The following is an 11,464-nucleotide window of genomic DNA, read 5'->3' on the forward strand; positions in this document are numbered from 1 at the left end:
CTTCACTTTTGAAATTAGTTTGGATCTAGTTTGAGTCACATTAGATTGACAATGAGATCAAGGGTAAAAAATGGATGACGGATGAAACTGGGGGCTGTTGCCCAATTAAAATTCCCGTGTACACAAGGGGGTGGTGATGGATGGAGCATCTGAACCAATCAAACACTCACACCCAGTCAGAAGATCTGGGTTTAATCCATCACCGTTCTTTAGCCTACTTAAAAATTATGCACAACAATAAAATGTATATTTTGAGGACAGTGAAGGAGGCGGAAGAGCTCTTAAAAATTTAACCAAAAATCCGTAAAAACACCTTAAAATCTGAAAGCCATAATGTAAGATCTATTAGAGAAAGTCTTTGTTAGAAACTCAAACTTAGCGTAAAGATATGTATGAGCTTATTAGGGTCAAAAATTAGGTGCAAATTAGTATATACACGGATCAAGAGCGCTATAGAGGTTATGGGGTCACAATGCAACATATTACAATACTACACAACATAGTATAACATAATAGAACACTATATAAGCTCAAGACCAGCCCAAGACCAGAAAACTTCACCAGTAATTGTGTTAATATGAGTTCTTAGCTGTTTGTTCAATATATAAAGATGGAATAGATAGGGACAGAGCGCCCCAGCTGGCAGAATCTGGACATATAGTCCAGGTAAATGTGGGGAAAGTTCTTCTGGGAGGGTTTCAGGGGTGGGGAAGTAGGAGCACCGGTGGGGGAGCACTTGGGTAAAGAATTTTTTTAAAATCGTCATTCGCCTATTGGCCAAAATGTTTTCTACTGGTTATTGTTCTTGGTTTGGTGCCGACACTTGAAGAAATCAGACATATTTAGGGTTCCACTTCACGATCCACCATGAAACCGTTATAGTTTATATCCTGGAGGGTCAATGGTCTCCGGGTTAAAAGCAAGTTGGAAAAAATTCTCCAATATCTCAAAGACTCCCCTGCACAGATCATTATTTTACACGAAACACATCTCCTGAGAGAAGAAATAAGTGAGATCTGTGGGGAGCTTAGATGGGTGGAGCACTGTGTCAGTTCCTGTCAAAGTGCTAACATTGGGGGTGTGCTATCCTGATAAAAAAGCAAGCAAAAGCTTGTCTTCTAGACACTATGACAGATTGTCAAGCTATTTGTTAAGGGTTCTTACTTAACAGTAGTAGGTTATTGTGGCCCCAACCAGTATGACCCCACTACTTTGAAAACAATTTTTGGGAACTTGCTAGGATTTCCAGCTTCAACCATCTTACCAGGAGATCTTAATATAGTTCTGAATCCTCAATTGGATAAATCCCAAAGCAGTAGGGCAAACATGTTATCTAAATCAAGGGCATACCTCCAGCTGATGATGAGGTAAAATGCCTTATCTGATATTTGGAGGGAAAGATCGGGCACAAAATTAGGCATCTCATTTTATAATCGGAAATACGGACACAGATCCACATTCTGATCAGCAATGATTTGAGGGGTAAAATTGCGGACATAGGTTATCTGACTCCTCACCTATCAGACCACGCGATGGTGTGGATGGACCTGAATTTAGTAGAAAAAGAACAACTGAGAGTGTAGACATTCGATTGCAAACTTCTTTTAGAGGAATCAGTAGGTTGTTATCTCGCAAAGGAGTTTATCCTAAATACAAACATGGGCCCGGCAGAGATTCTGGTGGTGTGGGACACCTTGAAGTGTTACCTGAGAGCGTTAGTAACAAGTAGGATATCTCGCCAGAACAGGCGTTATAGGAAGAGAATTGCACATATTGAAGATGAAATGAAGAAGGTTGAAAGGTTGATCAATAAGGAGGTTGACTAAGTAACATGCCAGGCACACGCCATGAAATTGAAAACTTAGAAGATACTATTCAGACCAGGATCTCAAAATGATGGGAAGCTAGTAAGCTTGCCATTTCGAATACGGTGTGGGGGCTTGCTAACTCCTGGCTTGGAAGGCTAAAACGGACAGGGTACAAAATGTAATAAAACAAATCGATAACGAATATACTAATTTAACAGCAGTTCGTGACAAAGAGATTGGAGAAGCTTTTTTTAACCTTTTTTCAAGATCTGTACAATGAAGGAAATGAGGTAGATAGCAACTGTGCATGGGAATGGCTGAATCAGTTCAACCTAACCACTTGCCTCCCAACGAGAAAACCTAGATTCAGAGATATCTCAACAGGTAGTCAGGAAAGCCATTTCTGCCTGTAAAGCGGGTTAGGCCATGGGGCCAGATGGCCAGATGGCCTTCCTGTAGAACTGTATACATTCTTGGGAGCAGTGTTAATACCGGTAATGATAACTCTTTTCAATAAAATATTGCTTGAATGAATGAGGTGCCCTATCTCCTGGGGAGAAGCCACCATAACACTGATTCTAAAACCTGGAAAGCCTCCAGTCAACTGTGGGTCATATAGACCTATTTCACTTTTAAATATGGATTATAAGGTTTTTACTAGAATTTTGGCCAATAAACTGGGTGCAGATCAAAAAGGTTTTTTGAGAGGAAGGAATCTTTTCGATCTTACCCATGATTTCATAGGTGCCATTAATTTTGCATCCACCTTTTCTCTTCCTTTGGCATCAATGACACTAGACCCCACCAAGCCATTTGATAGGGTTGATTGGAACTACTTAGCCCCGGTGTTGGAGAACTTCACCTTTGGGCCAAACTTCAGTCGAGTCATCAATCTTAAATATAGTGATCCTTCAGCAAGGCTTCTGGTTAACGGAAATCTGACCAAACAATTTAAGATGAAAAGATGAACCAGACAGGGCTACCCCCTTTCCCTTCTCCTATTTAATATGTACATAGAGCCTCTGGCTCAACGTCTCAGGGAGGAGACGAGTATCACTCCATTTAAATGCGGAGCATGGGAGAGGAAGGTAGCCCTGAATGCTGATGATGTACTAATCCTTTCATCAGATTTGGAGGTGTCTTACTCCCATCTCATTCACGTAGCACAGGATTTTGGCCTAGTCTCAGGATATAAGGTCAATGTTGGAAAAACCAAGATAATGGCTTGGAACTTGCCAGGGTATCGATATTAAATTAAGAATGAGATCAGATATCTGAGAGTAAAGATTGTGCATAATATAGACAAGATCTCTGAGACCAATCTGGCGAATGTTTCAAGACAATGTCAGAAACTCTTGAAATCTTAGGCCCATCTTCCTTTAACTGTTTTGGGGAGAATCAATGTAATCAAGATGTTAATCCGCCCAAAAAAATACTTTTCTTTTCAACAGCATTCCTTTATTTTTTGAGACACTCGCAATTGCTAAACCTCAGTAGTAAATTTATTCATTTGTGTGGGCCTATAACGCTGTGAGGATATCTTGGAAAAAGTTAAGGCGCAGGAGGGAAAAGAGGGGCCTCACATTGCCAGATTTGCAGTATTACGGCTGGGCATTCCAGCTGACACATTCAAGAATGTTGTTCAAATCACCTGATTCATCAGAGAGGGGTGTAACTTGTTTGGCTATGTTAGATCGGGCGGGCTACCAAAAGAGGGCTTTCTTTTTAAATATGGAGAGCAGATTTTTTTAAAGAAGATGAGGCTGAAGGTCTTAATGAGTACAGCTTGTACATTGGTCTGCCGTAGGTGGGTCCGGAGGATGTTCCAGGTATTGGCGGCGAGGTAGGAGAAGGATCTGCTGCCAGAGGTCTTTTGTTGGATGCGGGGAACAGTGGCGAGTGCACAGCTGGCAGAGCGGAGCTGGCGGCTGAGGGTGTAGAAGCTGAGTCTGCTGTTCAGGTAGGCTGGCCGGGCATTGTGAAGTGCCTTGTGTGCGTGGGTGTGGAGCTTGAAGGTGATCCTTATGTCAACACGAAGCCAGTGTAGGTCTCTCAGGTGGGAGGTGATGTGGCTGTGGCAGGGGATGTTGAAGATCAGTCAGGCGGAGGCGTTTTGGATGCTTTGTAGTCGACACAGGTGTTTAGCTGGGATTCCTGTATAAAGTGCAGTGATATAGATCAGTCCGCTGCAGACGAGGGCCTGTGTCACTGTTCTTCTTGTGTCAGTCGGGATCCACTTGTAGATCCTGCGGAGCATGCGGAGGGTGTTGTAGCAGGAGGAGACGGCGCTGACCTGCATTGACATGGTGAGGAAGGAGTCAAGGATGAATCCTAGGTTGTGTGCATGGTTGGTGGGTGTTGGTGGGGTGTCCAGTGTGGTCGGCCACCAAGAGTCTTCCCAGGCTGAGGGGCTAGGTCCGAGGATGGGTACCTCCGTCTTGTCCAAGTTCAGTTTCAGGTGGCTGCTCCTCATCCAGTCGGCAATGGCCTTCATTCCCTCGTGGGGGTTGGTTTTGGCAGTGTGCAGGTGCTTTGTGAGGGAGAGGATGAGCTGGGTGTCATCGGCGTAGGAGATCATGTTGAGTTTGTGATGGCGGGTCGCTTGTGCGAGGGCGGCCATGTAGATGTTGAACAGCGTGGGGCAGAAAGAAGAGCACAATTTTCAATGCTGCATATTGAAAACCTGGACCAATTACCTTGTACTGTGGCAGACTCACCATCCACAGAATGGTTAATTCATGGCCATACAATGTTACTGGTCACAACCTTCCAGTTTGAGTACTGCCAAGAACAACTACAGGTGGGCAGATATGAAGAGATAGGTAAGGAATTAATCAATGAGTCTTGGGAATTACTGTATGGATTTCGGAGCACGATTGGGGACATGGATTTCTTTCTAAGCAGTACAGACTGCGGGAACTCATTTGCCAGGACATTATGCTTCACGGGGCATATAACGGCTCAGTTGAAAACTTATCCTGTCGTTTGAAAGGTTCCCCAGCTGCCGCGATTAATCCAGTGTTCAAGTTTCTCCCAAATGGGAGTTACTTGATGCTGACTGATCAAGGATGTTGTGGAATGTTTCCGGGCATCACTAATCTTGTCACTGTAGGCTCCAGGGTTACTTGCTGTATGCAAGTATTGTTTCCAATGACCCACACAGTCACGGAGGCACTGTTATTGCTTTTTATAATGTTACCTTAATATGGTTTAATACTCAGTCAAATGAAAGCCATGCTTTTATAGAAAACTGTGCCTTTAACCTCGGCCTGAGAGTCTTTTGATTTTCAGGTCGCAAGGTCTTCAGCTGTGATACATGCGCTTGTGTTTAAGGCTCTGCATGGGGCTGGACCTAAACCAATACAGAACAAATTTGCCTGGTATGCGCCTGCCTGGAGCCTCAGTTCTTCCTCTGCTAAGTTGGTGAAAGTGTCAAGATTTAAAATAACAAAATGAGGAGGGAGGGCTTTTAGCATAGGAGCTGCGTGACTCTGGAACAATCTTCAACCTGAGATGAGACAGCTGGAATACCTTCTTCAGTTTAGCAAAAGGCTGAAGACATGGCTCCATCCTGGAGCATGCTTTCACTCCCTTGGTTAGATACCCCACGTACTATGAGCTCCGTTGGGCACACGTATGATAGTGCCATGATACTCATAGGGTGATAGTATGCTTTATAAGTGACAATAACTATAACAATAACTTGTACAAAGGAACTGCCTTTTCAATTTCTCAGAAATGGTACAGCATATCTTTAACATGTCTGATACGAAGGGTATAGTACAATTATTTAAGACTATTGGTTCTGGACTGTTAAGTACCTTTCAGACAATCTTCTAGAGTGATTCCAGCCTTCATACAGTCAGTATTCAAAAGCATTTTCAGAGGACTTCCGCTAATCCTGCTACTAATAGCAGGAATCCTGATTATAATGTTTCTGCTCAGCAAGGGATGTTCCAGTCTACAAGGAGATGGGCTGGGGGGGACGGTTTTAGAGCTGTTGGAACGCCAACACCGTGATCGCATGGTACTCCATCTGAGCACACCTCACCTTTGGTCCGATCATTTCGACAAGTTTGAATTGTCTGTGTTCTGCCTTTCATACGATGCCTGTTCTGCAGAAAAGAATGTATTTTGGATCTCTGTCTAACACTTCCATCGGCTGCGCCACCAGATGTTGATCCTTAAGTTGACCAGTTAAAGGCCCAGGTACTTTTGTTTCCTCTGTTTAATCCCTTGTTGATGTCTGCATTCTTAGAGTCACCTCAGGATGCTTCAGCTCCATTGAAAGAGAGACCAGTTCCTCTACAGGCATGCAGAACTTGGATCTTGTACAGGCTTCGCCAGCACTGCAAAATATCATATGTGTTCAATTGACCTGATCTGTGGGGCCTTGAAGGGACCGTCATCTGTAATGGCGAGCAGCAGTGATGTTGCATCTCTCCATGCTTTTTTTAACACATAGACTTATTAAGTATTAGATTATTTTAGAACATTTTTAGTCCTTTTTATTATGGCGTCCAGTCGGATGAGGATGGGTGTTATGTTTCATACAGGTACCCCGAATTGGGCTCAGGTAGTAACCAACCCTTTCACCTATATTTCCCCTGCTATTACTCTACATAATAGTTCTTGATACTGACCTTTACCTAGTTACGATATGGCCTAAAGGAAGTAGGTTTTTCTCCAAAAACGTGCCTCATTCATTATGCATGAGGATACTTGGAATCTCACCAGGACTTCCATCTCCTGCATAATAACTATGTATTAGGGTCATTCCTTCTGTCATCCTAGTCCGACATGACACAGCAAGGTATATCCCCTGAGGGTAACATTTTGGGTATATATGCACCATATCTTTGCTGAGGCAGGGAGAGGAGAAAAGAAGATGCTGAGGTTCCTACATGCAGATACTCCAGCTCACAGTGGTCTGACATCCCTCGCAGGATGTCCATCTCAAGACCAAGACAGGCCCCACAGTCTCTGGAATCAGGTAATGGGATTGGCCTTATCATAGGGGGATTCTTGGTTCTATACCTACATGCATGTTAGGTACACATAGGTACATCTAGACAGTGTTGCATCAAAGGAGTACGCATTATTACTGTCATGTATTTTTTTATACTTGCCTGTATTCAATGTTTTAACACTATGGTTGGAATCTACCGTCTTTTTACTCTAATGGCGCTTACAACATTTATATATGTTTCTGTATTATGGTTGTTTCAGCACACCTATTTTACATTAGAATGACTATGGTTCAATAAATGCTTATTGAAAATGTCCCCACCATTTATTTTTTGTATTTCTCTGAGAGGAAGTGACCATGAGTGACTAAGCAATAAGTTCTGAACTGTTTCCACGATCCCTAATACGACAAAGTTGTCATGTTCGATTGTTGCTGAGAACTATTCTTTCCTTGGTAAGAGGGGTTTATAATGGCACTGTGAGCTAGCTGGTATACAGGAGAACATACCCGGTGGGGGTGTCTGGAATGAGTCTGGATACCAATCCTGCAGTGTAAGTTGTCTAAACGTGCAGATCCTATATAGATTTATATGAACTACATGACAAATGATTTTATGTGTTTAATTATTGATTTTTGTATTGAGCTGCAAAAAACCAAACCCTGGAATTTAATGCTGCACCTTGAAGCTCTTTAGTCAAGGAAAGGGTGATCACTGTCTTACTTCAACACAAACAAGTATAAGAAATATAGAAAATCGGGAAAAGTGGACATATGACTTCCAAGGACAGATCCTATTTATGGTTTCCTTAATGTTGCGTTAGGATAAGTTATCCAAAGGCATGATGTCTGCAGGGTGCTCCAGGCGGTACTAGGATGATTTAAAAGGTTGCATTGTCAAGGGTCAGACCTGCATTGCACTGGGGGGAAATGGCTATTTGTGACATCATAAGTAATGTTTTTCATGATACCATTTAATATGGCATGAGTGATGTAATAAGTGAGTTTAGAAGTACTACGCGACAGGGATTCAAGTTGTAGTTAGAACTATAAAATATAAACTAAACTATAAGTAGTGAATGTCAGTGTTTTTTCATTTGTTAAACATTAGTTCTTTTGATATTTCAACACCTACTGATAGCTTTAATCCTTGAGGATCCAAACTTGAGTACCAACCGCTTCTACTGCCAACCCCAGATTGGGCCCTCATCTGCTCTGCACCCAACCCTATCACACTACCTGGGTCTGATTTCATGGTACTGGTACTGGTTACCCGATTATTTTACTTAGGGGGGGCTATTTGAGACTGCTGCATGTTGGCCTTGGGTCAAGTTGTGTCCACCCAGCGCCATTCATCTTTTTTTCTACTTTAAAAAAATGTTTGGTAGAGAGTGGGGTCCCACGGATACAATCATCTGAATATTTCAACCTTTTTCCAAATATTAAGCCTTTCTTGCCAAACCTGATCCTCTATTTAAACGCAGATTTTCACCTTCAACTGATATCATCCTCTGGAATAGAGAATGCCGTACATTGGTGTTTTGTGCCAAATCAATTTGCTAGTAGCCGCTGACCAAGTGCTAGATATTCAACTACTTTGCAGAACTTAATCGAGCCACAAGCTCATATGCCCATTGAGGTTGTTGGATGGGCATCGGTTTGGTTAATTTGTTGATTGCGTATTAGTCCACACAGAACCGTGTACACACCTCTCTACACTTCCCCTGCTGCTTAGTTGTTGACTCAGGACTATGGCGTCTCTTTAACCTTTGGTTTTTCAGTATATTTCAGAGGTTTTTTAAATGGAAGGTTCGATATTATTACTCCACTTAACTATAACGTAATTTTACCCTCTTGTTTTACCAGTGAATTTTAAGTTTTTTTTTTCTAATGTATAGCAATATTTTTTTCATCAAAAGTCAATCCAAACCACTGCCATGCGAAGCCTTTTGCTGTGCATGGTATGAAGTTGGCAGCAGGCTATGATCCAACCACCCCACAGGCAGCTAGCCTCTGCCATGCATGGTCATCTGCCATGCATAGCAGGATGTTGGCCACAGAGTCTTGCCTGTGGCCAGGTTCTGCATCTAACCCCCGCAGGCAACCAGGTCCCCCACCATCAATGACCTTCACAAGACCAACCGCCTGTTAATGGCATCTGTTGACACTCTGGCCATGCCTCATTAAATAAAAAATCAAATGCAGAAGACGTTTGCAGGAGCCATGTAACATGTATATATTATACAATTGAGGTCACCAGTAGGTAGTTATAAGTAGCAAAAGCATTTTTGACTTGCCTATATATTTAGCATTGTTTGACTAATCTTCATGAAAGTGTCATGTTGGGACTTGTTGTGCATGGAAAGTTTCTTTGTGACCGGTCACAAGTATAGCGTGAACTTTTGGATAGCACTACGCCAAATTTGGTAGAAAAATAGCTCTTGGTCTAGAAAATCTGTTATTAGGTGTAAATCTGTTTTTAGAGTTATTACAAGAAATCCAATTTTTTAAATATAAGGACGGACATTCTCCAGGGATCCGACAGTCCCAGTTCTGATATCTGATTGGCTGCCAACCCCAACCCTTCAAACACAAAGTTTTGGCAGCCATTTTGGGAATTGACCTCATCCGAGTCCTAACAAAAACATAAAGAAAAGGGGGCAGAGTAGGATAACCCTGGCCCCCTGGACATGGTTTTGGGTTCCGCCAGGCAACAAGGCATTTTTTATTAATTCCTCCAAAATTTTAACAGGGTTCTGAATCCACTGGAAACATTTTCAAACAACCAAGTGCAGTGTCCCAGATTTGTTCTTTACCCAGCCCCTCTTGGGCAAGGTCTTGGGGGCATGTTTTAATTTTAAAGGTAAAGGGTTAGAAGTGTATATGGGCCCCCTCCCCAAGGGCAGATTTACCCCGGGTCCCACCACCTCCCTGTGGTTTATTTACATACTAGGAGGGGGCCATGTGGACCCCCCCTCTGAGTTGAAATTTGCCCTGGGAACCAGTACCTCCCTGGGGCACAAAAATTAGGGGAAGGGGGGCAGGCATCCCCCCTCCAGGGCTATATTTTGCCTCAGGGACCACAATCTTCCCAGGGCATGTGTAAAATAATAGTTCGAGGGCAGCCCCACGGCTTCCCAACCCGGGCCATATAAGGCCCTGGAAACCACTACTTCCCCATTGTTGGCCCTTTGTCCATTATAGGACAGGCTGTGCAGAACCCCGTCTGGAGCCACAGGTGGCTCTGAGGACCATCATCCCCCAGGTCTGGCTCCTGCTATCTCCCGGTGTGTCCACCCTTGGGAGATAGCAGTTTTCTTTTGCGTTGCTGGAGCTGCGACAGCTGCCATCAAGAGAAGGCATACACTAACTCCGCTTAGAGCGAGCAGGAGCTGTTAAAGTGCTCCTCTGGCTGGGAGCAGAGTTATTATATTTTTTCCTGCCTGTTATCATGATTTGGGGATGAAGGGCCAGATGTTAGACCATTGACTTTTGCGACTTGCATATTGCGTTAAATTGTGAGTTGCAATTTGCGAGTCGCAAAAGTCAATGTACAACAGTGTCTTAGACACTGTTTGCAATTCTCAATGGGGTCACAAATTGCATGCCTCATGAATATTAATGAGGCTGTCGCAATTTGGGGACCCCTTACCAATTGCGAGAGTTTACCATCCTTCCGAGAAGATAAAAGGCATGTTAGAGTGTTTTGCAACTGCAATTGCGGTTCTAACATTCTAACATGCCTTTTGGGGTCACTATTAGGAAGGGAATGCCTCTTCCTAATAGTGAGTCACTAAACCCTGTTTTGCAAGTCGCAATTTGTTTGCGACTCACAAAATAGGGTTAGTACATGGCGCACTTTTTTTTGCGTGCGCAAACGGGTCTTAACCCATTTTTGCAAGCATAAATCTATTGCACATCTGTCCCCAAGTCCTCTTGGGCACTAAGGGTCCTTAGTGGGCAAGGACACCACCTGTTACCTGCACTGAGTCCGACAGAGCTAGATTTCCGAGAGGTGGTCAGAGGCCATGCCCCTTTATCCATCACTCTGCAAATGTTCCTCTATGTGCATTGCTTGTGGAGGGGTGATGACTCTTTGCCTCCTGAGTGCCTCAAGACTAAAGTGGACTTCTTACCTGAAGTAGACGTGTGCCCGGAGTCGAGTTTGCAGAGTGACGGTACAAGGCAATGTGGCTTTTGACCAACACTCAGCAATCCTGCTGTGTGGGCCTTAATGGAGGTAACATGAGGGCTAGTTGGCCCCCAAGGACTCCCAAGAGAAATAGTAGTGCACCAGGATGTGTGTTTACAGAGTGATGGAGAAAGGGGATGCGGCCTGCTATCAGATCTCAAAAATCCTACTATATGGGATTTACTGGAGGAAATAGGGGGGTAGGTGGCCCCCAAGCACCCTCATTAGCCAGGGGGACTTCACACTGTTACTAGTAGTGCACCTGACATGCACATGTACAAGTAGACACATACCTCACTTACAAGAGTACGCAGACCATTAAACTTGACAGACTGCATTTCTCATTTCTCATTTGAAGCAGAAACCTAAACATACATTGCCTACATCAAGTGCACATTTCCACAGACTTATAGGAAGTGGCCTAATCACTAATCCCTCTGTGAACATGTCTTAAACCTCACTTTCCTCTTGCAGCTTCAGTTTACACCAACTCCTCAG

Source organism: Lissotriton helveticus, chromosome 2_1, assembly GCF_964261635.1.
Source record: "Lissotriton helveticus chromosome 2_1, aLisHel1.1, whole genome shotgun sequence".
Lineage (NCBI taxonomy): Eukaryota > Metazoa > Chordata > Amphibia > Caudata > Salamandridae > Lissotriton > Lissotriton helveticus.